We start from the raw sequence: 9400 nt of genomic DNA, 5'->3' as shown, positions 1-9400 counted from the left end.
GGAGAACACGTTTGTAAAATTTTACAAATTTGATACCCTGGCAAAGGAGGACCTGGAGTTCTCTCATTCGGTGCTGCAGAGTCATCCGCACTCTCCCGCCCGTTTGGGAGCTTTGGTATAATCCCCATGGTCCTTTCAGGAACCCCAGCATCCACTTAGGACGATAGAGAAAATAAGAATTTACTTACCGATAATTCTATTTCTCGGAGTCCGTAGTGGATGCTGGGCGCCCATCCCAAGTGCGGATTATCTGCAATACTTGTACATAGTTATTGTTAACTAATTCGGGTTATTGTTAAGGAGCCATCTTTAAGAGGCCCTTTCTGTTGTCATACTGTTAACTGGGTTTAGATCACAAGTTGTACGGTGTGATTGGTGTGGCTGGTATGAGTCTTACCCGGGATTCAAAATGCCTCCCTTATTGTGTATGCTCGTCCGGGCACAGTACCTAACTGGAGTCTGGAGGAGGGTCATAGGGGGAGGAGCCAGTGCACACCACCTGACCTAGTAAAGCTTTACTTTTTTGTGCCCTGTCTCCTGCGGAGCCGCTATTCCCCATGGTCCTTTCAGGAACCCCAGCATCCACTACGGACTCCGAGAAATAGAATTATCGGTAAGTAAATTCTTATTTTTATGCAGCTGTAGTGTGTATTGCGTCCATATCGGAAGCAGGCCCAATGGTTTGTGCAGAACAGGTCCTGCTTGATCAGTCTCAGCACCCCATTAGCCGCATTATGATTGACATTCTGCGGCAGTTGTGGGGAAGCCACGCTCCTGTTTTGTAGGTGCGCCAAGGCCTGAGTCTGCGTCGGAGGACACAGACTTCCTGGACCCAGCAAGTTTCCGAAGGTCTGAGTAACCTTTGGCTTACGCAGACTGGCCGAGAGCAGCAACGGTCATGATGGTGATCTGATGCTTTGTTTTCTTGGCCTCTGCAGTGTAAACTTCACAGCCAACCTGCGTAACCTGAGGCTTACTCAGATTCCAGATGTTCACGCATATAATCCGCTGCTGCGTCTTCAGTCGTAGCAGCGGATCACACAAGCATGCAGGAGGCGTCTGTTAACACAAGACAGTTCCTACTACCTTTGCATATTTTTGTACAGCAGCTGCTTCTAAAGACTCAGCTGCTGTACGAACTGCGTCTCTCTCTGAATCAGGCCCAAAGCAAGATAAGTTCCAGTATGCTTCAAATGAAATAAGGATGACAAGTATTTGAGATGTTAAAATTAAACTAAACATTAATACCAAGAAAAAGAAAGAAATTGGAAAAGGTATAAACATACTAGATGAAATGGGATGTAAAAAAGGAAGACTTAGGTAGTCCTACTCTGGACTAACAGGTAGATATATTATTACAGCACATTTGGGCCTTATTTAGATGTGGACGGAATAATCATAGCAGTAATGCTTACATATGCTAATGCAGCAGGAGTCACCTGGTATAAATGTGTGATCTCTGCTGCGTCCGAGGATGCAGCATCAGATCACTCTGCAACATCACAACGCATTTGAGTAACCTTCACGTTATGCAGACAGGCATAGCCTGAAATCTCTGTTGGAAGACGGAGACCCTATTCTTGGCACTCCCACAAAACAGATGACACGCTATCGCCACCACTCCCTGCCCACAAATGGCTGTAGACTGTCAATCACCTGACCTCTGTACCCTCACTGCTTGAAGGGGTGCAGGTCCCATACGCTACATGCATAGTTCACGTTTTCAGATAATTGAAAAAACTGCGTGAAACTTGCTACTACTACAGTACCTGAATCAGGACCATATTGTCCTGATAAAGCAGCTTCTGCTTTGCAGAAGCAATAGCGCCAATGTGTATTAATATGTTAGCTGCTGGAGTTTGAGAGAATACTCGACCCTCCATCCATTTTGGCAAGTCCTATTAGCATCAGCCTAGTGCTAATGTAGAAATTCATGGTTAACCCATTAATCAACCCTTATGTGAATGCGTAAGATCTCACATAACTGCAAGATCTAATTGTGTTTGAACCGCATAGCACAAGGATGTCCAGAGCCAGTAACATATAGCGCAATCCTCATAACACAGCACCAGCCTCGTAACACTTCACTGCCGTAACTGTGTGTCGTGGCGGTATTATTTGCACAGGTCAAAGGTGCTGCTTTGCAAAGCTCTGATTTCTCCATGTTCAGCTTTAAATACAATCCCCTTTTCCACGAAAAAGGGGTTGTCGATGATCGGTACCCGCTATCACAACCCATCCTGGCCGTTTACCTGCAGATACAATAATCCAGGGTTCTCAGATTTTTTGGTGTTGAATAGTCATTCTATTAATAGGCTCTTATTACTTGTACTGTAGAGATCAGACTAAACCGTAGCTTTGAACTCTTGAATAGATGGAAGATTTCACTTTTTCTGGCTATGCAGCAGCATGTAATTAAGCAGAGGTGAGCTGAAGTACAGTAAGGCTTCAATCATTTATGTAGTAGAGCCAGCAGCAAGGGGTCTAGATCCAAGGATACATGCAATATTTGTTTTATAAGAGAATAAACTTGCGACTATAATATTTTAATGCAGGGACATGTCTACCACATATATAAAGTGTCAATATTTTAGTCACTAAATGAGTTCCTATCCCAGTGGAGTTTACAATCTACAGTATATTCCCTATCACACACACACACACACACACACACACACACACACACGTTAATTTTTACTCAGAAGCCAAATAACTTACTGTACCAGAATGTTTTTGGGAGTGTGGGAGGAAATGGCAGCACCTAGAAGAAACCCACGTAAAGACGTAGAGAAAATTCAAACTTCACACAGACTGCGCCTCGGTCAGGAATTGAAAACAGGACCTCAGACGTCTGAGGTAGTAATGGTAACCACTTCTCTTACCCAGGGCAGTAGAGAGCCTAGCTGGGCCCAAGTACTTTTCAGGGGGTGTGGTCAAATCACAGGAGGTGTGGCCATGCACCCTTTGAAAACAAAACCCCAAAAAACAGTATTTTAAGTACCTCCCTGGCCACACAGCAGCCCAACACACAGCAGCGTGTACTGGGCTGAGGAGAAATGCTGCTGCTGCCATGGGAGGAGGGGGGGACTGAAGCACCCAGTGGGCCCCTCCATCAGACCTGTGCTCGGGTAATTAGTACCCCCCCCCCCCTCTCCTCGGCTCCACTGCTCCTACCGTGCTGCTCAATGCAACTGTCACGCCAATTGTGCAACCTGGAAAATGACAAATATGGTGAGACATCATGGAAGTGAGGTACCATTTCACTTTAATTTTGGTGTCACAGGTAAAAAAAATTCCAGTGTTAGTCCACTTCTCTGATCCTATGTAGGTAGGTCTTTAGGTGGCCTAGGTGGTTAAGACAAAATCCCCCTATTTGTTGAATATCACAGATAACTTTTAGATCTTGAAAGGATTATATTATATTTAGGTTAAGTAGGTCATTTGCAACGTTAAATTTATGAGCAGTCAACCATTGTGATATACTAGACAGAAAAAGGAGATTTATGGTAGCCTAACCATTGTTAAATCTCTTTCTGCAAGGTACATTGGTTCCACAGGAAAACATCGGGGTGTAGAGATGGATCTTGATCCAGGCACCAACAGGCTAAAGCTTTAGACTGTCCCAAGATGCATTGGGGCCTCCGCTATAACCCCGCCTCCAGGCACTGTGAGCTCAGTTTCGTTAACCAGTCCAATGCAGGAGCAGGTAAAAGAGAAGGTAGATGTTAATCACATAGAATCACATTCTCACGACAGGAGAAGGTACTAGCGGCTAATGCCATACAAACCCATAGAAGCTAGGTGCGTCAGGGCGGGCAGAAAGAGATTTAACAATGGTAAGTCTACCATAAATCTCCTATTCTGCAGCAAGGTACATTGGTTTCCACAGGGAAACATCAGGGATGTCCTAAAGCAGTTCCTCAGGGGAGGGGACGCTCTGTAGCGGGTATGAGAACCCGGCGTCCAAAGGAAGCACCCTGGGAGGTGGAAGTATCAAAGGCGTAGACCTAATGAACGTGTTCTCTGAGGACCACGTAGCCACCTTGCACAATTGTTCAGCGGACGCTCCTCTGCGGGCCGCCCAAGAAGGTCCAACAGATTGAATAGAATGGGCTATAATAGCAACAGGAGCTGGAAGACCAGCCTGTGCATATGCTTGTGCAATCACCATTCTAATCCATCTGGCTAATGTTTGCTTGTTCGCAGGCCAGTCACGTTTGTGAAAACCAAAAAGTACAAAAAGGGTATCTGACCTCCTAATAGAGGCAGTCTTCTCTACGTAAACACGGAGAGCCCGTACCACATCCAAAGACCGCTCTTTGGATGACAAACCAGAAGAGATGAAAGCCGGAACCACAATCTCTTGGTTAAGCTGAAAATATGACGCCACCTTAGGCAAATAACCAGGGCGAGTTCTAAAAACTGCCCGGTCATGGTGAAATGGTGAATGACAGGACAGAACGCCTAGGTCTGACATCCTTCTAGCAGAGGCAATAGCCAGTAGGAACAGGACCTTGACCGTGAGCCATTTAAGGTCCACAGACTTAAGAGGTTCAAATGGAGACTCTTGCAGGGCATTCAGAACAGCAAATAGATCCCATGGAGCCACAGGAGGGACATAGGGAGGCTGAATCCGTAAAACACCCTGAGTGAAAGTATAAACATCAGGAATAGACGCAATTTTTCTCTGAAACCAAACCAACAAGGCAGAGGTGTGAACCTTGAGGGAGGCCAGACGAAGGCCTAAGTCCAGGTCTTGTTGCAAAAAAGCCAGAAGTCTGAAAGTACTGAATTTGTAAGCATTGTAATTCTTAGCAGCACACCAGGTGAAGTAAGAATTCCAGACCCTATAATAAATCCACGCAGAAGCCGGTTTGCGGGCCTTGAGCATAGTTTGGATAACCGCCTCAGAGAATTCTTTGGCCCTCAGGAGTGAAGCTTCAAGCGCCACGCCGTCAAAGGCAGTCTGGCCAGGTTCGGATAGACACAAAGGCCATGAACGAGGAGGTCTGGGAGCTGAGGAAGTAGAAGAGGATGCTCTATCGCTAGACCTTGTAGGTCTGATAACCAATGCCAACTGGGCCACGCTGGAGCGACTAGAAGTAGTTTTCCTCCTTCTTGTTTGAACTTCCGTAGTACCCTGTGTTAGGCGCGGCGGTCTTCGGCCGTGCCCTGACTGAGCAGCGGTCACGGCCGCCGCGCCTCTCTCCTTCCCTGTCCCCCGCACGGCGCCTAGCAACGCCAGGACGCCGTGCGCACGATAGCCGCCGGGTCCCTGGCAACGCAGGACGCCGTGCGTGCAGGGCCGCCGGGTGCATAGCAACGGGAACGCCACAGGTGGACCGCGTTCCCCGTTGCTAAGAATAGTTAATTAGGTTGCTCGTGCAGCAGGGCAGCTGCACGGCAACTAGTAATTTGGGTCTGGGGGCTGGTCCTGCTGGCCCTCCTGTTATTGGCCAGCAGGGCCTTTTTATGTGAGCCAGTACACTGCAGCCCCGCCGGTGATAGCTTCTTGTATGCTGTTCCTGCCTTGCAGAACTCTGTTCCTGTCAGCCGTGTTTGGTGGATCTTGCTCCCTGCCCTTTGGTACTTTGGAGGTCCGAAGCCGGTCCTGGGAATCCTTCTAGTCCTTGCGAACCTGTTTGTCGTCTGGGGTTCTCGCCCGGTTTCGTGAGTAGCGGCTTCTGCCGCGTGTTGCGGCCTATGCCGCTTAGTGTTTACTTAACTGTGAATTGGTGCATTTGCGGAGGTTTCCGCTTTCACTGTCCTCCCCGGAACTCGGCGGTGCCGTGTAGGGGAGTGGACAGTGGTTTCTTTGTAGTTCTTTTTCCTTTGGCGGTGTGCCGCACATACGTTTAGTTTTTAGGTAGTTTATAGCCCCTAGCGTGGTTGTTTCAGTTAGAGGTCCCCTTGTTATTACCCTGTCTCAGTTCACGCCTTGTCTCTCTTTAAGACCTGAGGGGGCATCGGAGTTGGGCAGACCTAATGCGCCCTTCAAACGCGGCTGCCATGGGCCCAAGAAACCATAGTCGTTCAGGCGTGAATTGATAACATGGGTAAGACAACGGAGGTAGGGTGCTAGGGGCTATTTCCTTCCCATTTCCCAATCCCAGCATTCCGTCTTGGTGCTCAGGACTCACTACATAAGATCTCCCCTGTCCTGAGCATCAGGATCGTAACATTATCACCGGCCCACATAAAAATAAAAATAAAAAAAAGGGGTTTAATTTTTTCCGTTGTATTGGTGGGCCTAGAAATTCGGCCTCATGAATCCGGCAGGTTTAGGGCCAAACCCCAGTCAGCTTTTGGTTAACCAAATACAGGAATTAACTCAGATGGTTCAGGACCTTACTCTTCGGGTGAGATCGCAGGAAGTTTTTTTGCGAGCCTCCCCGAGTATGGTTCCAGAACCAAAGATGCATTTACCTGACCGTTTTTCGGGTAACCGAAAGAATTTTTTTAATTTTAAGGAAGCTTGTAAGCTTTATTTTCGTTTAAGGCCCCGTTCCTCTGGTACTGTGTCTCAGCGGGTCGGGATTGTGATGTCTCTACTTCACGGTGATCCATAGAACTGGGCGTTTGGGCTAAGAGCGGATGATGCTGCTTTGTTATTAGTAGACGCCTTTTTTAAATCCTTAGGCCTCTTATATGACGACCCAGATAGAGAAGCATCAGCTGAGAGTCACCTGCGTGCCCTTAAGCAAGGCAAAAATCCAGCAGAGGTGTATTGTACCGAATTTCGCCGTTGGTCGAACGACTGTGGCTGGAATGACCCGGCCCTGCGCAGTCAGTTTCGCCTCGGACTGTCGGAAGTGATTAAAGACAGTCTCCTTCAGTACCCCGCTCCTGAGACTCTAGACAAACTCATGGAGCTCGCTATTAAAATTGATCGTCGTCTCCGAGAGCGGAGGGCTGAAAGAGGAACAACTTTTAGGCCTAATCCATGTGTATATACTTTTCCTGAGGACGTCGAGGAGCCCATGCAAATGGGTCTCTCCCGGCTGTCCCCAGAGGAAAGAACCAGAAGATTAAGTTCTGGTCTTTGTTTGTATTGTGGTGGTAAGGGACATATCGCACGTAACTGCCCGAACAAGCCGGGAAACGCTCTGACCAAGTGAATTGTGAGGGGGTTCACTTGGGTCTGCAGTTAATCTCCTCTAATAATTCTCTATTAGTTCCGGTAAAGATTTCCTTTGGCAGCCTCAGTTCGTTGGTGTCGGCCTTCGTCGACAGTGGAGCTGCAGGAAATTTTAAGGATTTAGCTTGGGCTAAGGCTTTAGGCGTTCCACTTATACCCTTAGATAGACGTATCACCATGCACGGCTTGGATGGGGGTCCGCTTTCCAATGGGGTTATTACTCACCGCACACCTCCAGTATTGCTGACAGTGGGGGCCCTACATTCAGAAGAAATAGAATTTTACCTTACACATTGTCCGGCAGTTCCAGTAGTTTTGGGTCACCCCTGGCTTGCCTTTCATAATCCCACCATAGATTGGCGGTCTGGGGAGATTTCCCAATGGGGTCCTTTTTGTGTTAAGGAGTGTATTTCCCATCCCGTCCGGGTTGCGGCAGTTACCCCAGAACTTATTCCTCTGGAATATCAGGATTTTGCTGATGTGTTCTCCAAGGGTAATGCGGACGTTCTACCTCCCCATCGGTCTTATGACTGCGCTATTGATTTAGTTCCCGGGGCCACTTTACCTAAGGGGAGATTATATGCCCTCTCCGGGCCAGAAACCACGGCTATGGATAATTATATCCAGGAAAGCCTGAAAAAAGGCTTCATTAGGCCTTCGAAATCTCCTTTGAGTGCAGGATTCTTTTTTGTTGAGAAAAAAGATGGGTCGCTCAGACCATGTATTGATTTTCGGGCTCTGAATAAAATTTCTGTTAAAAACACCTACCCTTTGCCTTTGATTTCAGTACTTTTTGATCAGTTACGCTCTGCCGTTATCTTCTCAAAAATCGATCTTAGAGGAGCTTACAATCTCATCCGAATAAGATCTGGGGATGAGTGGAAGACGGCTTTCAGCACACAGTCGGGTCATTATGAATACCTGGTGATGCCCTTTGGGCTGTCAAATGCTCCTGCGGTATTTCAAGACCTCATCAATGATGTTCTTCGTGACTTTCTTGGAAAGGTTGTTGTCATTTATTTAGACAACATTTTGATTTATTCTGAGTCTATGGAACAACATATTACCCATGTGTGTCTGGTTCTTCAAAAACTACGGGAGAATCATTTATACGCAAAACTAGAGAAATGTGATTTTCACATCACGGAAGTGTCCTTCTTGGGGTATATTATTTCTCCCCAGGGATTTTTCATGGAACCGAAAAAACTCCAGGCCATCCTTAATTGGGCGCAACCCACAAATTTAAAAGCAATTCAGCGCTTTTTAGGGTTTGCAAACTATTATAGCGACCTTTTCTGATTTGGTCGCTCCTATAATAGCATTGACTAAAAAAGGAGCGGACCCTTCCAATTGGTCGCCTGCAGCCGAGTCTGCCTTTCGGGCCTTAAAACAGGCCTTTGTCTCGGCTCCTGTTCTCAGGCACCCTAACCCGGAGCTCCCCTTTATAGTCGCGGTAGATGCCTCAGAGGTTGGAGTGGGGGCTATCCTATCTCAGGAAGATCCGGAGTCTCAGGAATTACACCCTTGTGCCTTCATGTCCAGGAAATTCTCCTCCGCAGAATCCAACTATGACGTTGGTAATCGAGAATTGCTGGCAGTTAAATGGGCTTTCGAGGAGTGGAGGCATTGGCTGGAGGGAGCTAGGCATACTATTACAGTGTTTACTGACCATAAGAACCTGCATTATATTGAGTCAGCTAAACTGCTTAATGCTCGGCAGGCACGTTGGGCATTGTTTTTTACTCGTTTCAGGTTTATTATCACCTTCAGGTCCGGTTCCAAAAATACTAAAGCTGATGCCCTGTCACGTTGTTTTCTTCCGGTTCACAATAACCATCCTGCTACTACCCCCATAGTTCCATCATCTGTCATCCGGGCAGGCCTCACACAGGATTTATTTACTCATTTAGTCCAGCTTCAACAGCAGGCTCCTAAACCGACTCCTGCTGATCGTCTCTTTGTCCCTGAATTTCTGAGAGGCACTGTTTTAGCTGAGTTTCATGACAACAAAGTCTCTGGTCATCCAGGTATCACTAAGACCTTGGAGTTAGTCTCTCGCTCGGTGTGGTGGCCTAGTCTTTCTAAAGATGTAAGGTAATTTGTCCATTCCTGTCAGGTTTGTGCACGGCATAAGGTTCCTCGTTCATTGCCAATCGGGCAACTCGTACCTTTAGCCGTTCCTCTCAGGCCATGGTCACATATATCCATGGATTTCGTGGTGGACCTTCCTCTTTCAGCCGGATTTCGAGTCATTTGGGTGGT

The sequence above is a fragment of the Pseudophryne corroboree genome, chromosome 1, assembly GCF_028390025.1.
Source record: "Pseudophryne corroboree isolate aPseCor3 chromosome 1, aPseCor3.hap2, whole genome shotgun sequence".
NCBI lineage: Eukaryota > Metazoa > Chordata > Amphibia > Anura > Myobatrachidae > Pseudophryne > Pseudophryne corroboree.
Note: the sequence above shows the minus strand (reverse complement) of the source record.